Below are 1,722 nucleotides of genomic sequence, written 5' to 3' on the forward strand. Positions count from 1 at the left end.
GGTCCGGGCCGCCGCCGCCGCGCTAAGGGCTGCCGCCCCGACGCAGGCCGCGCTGTACCGAGCTGAGCACCCGCGGGTTGCAACGGTCCAGCAGCTCCTTCACCACCACTCCCAGGGTGGTTAAGAGCAGCACTGCCCTCAGATGATCCCCACCTCAGAGCCGAGGTAAAACACGGGTGTACCCGGCCTCCCGCCACAGCAAGGGGTTGTCAATCAAAAATAAAAAAAAAAACAAAAAAGCCCTGAAAATCCTTCACCACCACTCCCAGGGTGGTTAAGAGCAGCACTGCCCTCAGATGATCCCCACCTCAGAGCCGAGGTAAAACACGGGTGTACCCGGCCTCCCGCCACAGCAAGGGGTTGTCAATCAAAAATAAAAAAAAAAACAAACAAGCCCTGAAAACCCTTAACACCCAGCAAACAAACTGCTTGCACAGAGGACAGCATTAGCAAGAGGAGGTGATACCTCACCTCAGACATGCTTGGTGAGGCTTTCTCCTGCCTCCTTAGAGGGGCACTTTCTCTTTTCTTTCAATGCACGCACAGAGCTGCCACCCGGTGTGTCCCAAAACAGCGGTGCCTTTCCCTCCTGTCCCAAACAGGGCGCCTATCCAAAACGCAGCAACCCCTGAACCCAGCCAGATGAAGGCTCTGCTGTCTCCACCACACTGCAGTGAGGCCATGCACTCAGTGGAGGGGGGTGTTGCATTCTGCCCAGGCAACGTTCTGCTTTTTCACAAAAAGCGGTGCCTTTCCCTCCTGTCCCAAACAGGGCGCCTATCCAAAACGCAGCAACCCCTGAACCCAGCCAGATGAAGGCTCTGCTGTCTCCACCACACTGCAGTGAGGCCATGCACTCAGTGGAGGGAGGTGTTGCCTTCTGCCCAGGCAACGTTCTGCTTTTGCACAAAAACCAACATTTAGAAAGGAAAAAAAATCCAGTTTCATTCCAGTGCCTAAAAAAAAAAAAACCACCACCAAACAAAACCACACCAAAAAACCCACACACTTAGAACAGCTGGACTCAACGACCTTAAAGGTCTTTTCCAGCCCAAATGATTCCATGGTTCTACGATCACATGGAGGCAGCACCAACGCTGGATAGAGGCAATGGGACAACACTCCATAACCCCTGAACTACCCTCTTCTTCCCCTCCCTCCTACTCCTCATTTCTCATCTGCAGAGCTGGAAGCCCCCACACACACAGAGCAGGCAAATGAAGGAGCAGCTCTTCCTGCTCAGCTGTCAGCGAACGGGCTTGGAAGGAATTTGCAGAGTCACCAAGATGCACCACGTACTCCCAGCAACGTGTTTCTGAAAAATCAATTTCAAGAGTTTTTACACAGCCTGCAAGAAACAGGCCTCTTATCTGGATACTGTCGGGAAGTGTAACCGTAGGAGCAGCAATTCAGAAATAAATCAGCATCAAAATTTAGTAACTTACTGCCAGACAGGTCAGGCAACCAAGAGAGAAACCCCAACAAACCACACCACCACTGACACCAAGCAGCAGATGCCACTTGACAGGGAGTTCGGCATGCTTGCACGAGGCACAGCACTGTTGTCGGGTGCTCAGGGCTGCTGCTCTGAGCCCTCTCCTTCCTCTTCCTCTGTGACTTGAGAAGAAAGCAAGAAAACACAGAAAACAGGGTCCACCTCTGCTGAACTCGGTGCACACCCAAAACCCTTGGCACGGAAAGGTCCCTCCTGCTGCAGGCCAG

The sequence above is a fragment of the Buceros rhinoceros genome, unplaced genomic scaffold (genome assembly GCF_000710305.1).
Source record: "Buceros rhinoceros silvestris isolate BGI_N320 unplaced genomic scaffold, ASM71030v1 scaffold9362, whole genome shotgun sequence".
NCBI lineage: Eukaryota > Metazoa > Chordata > Aves > Bucerotiformes > Bucerotidae > Buceros > Buceros rhinoceros.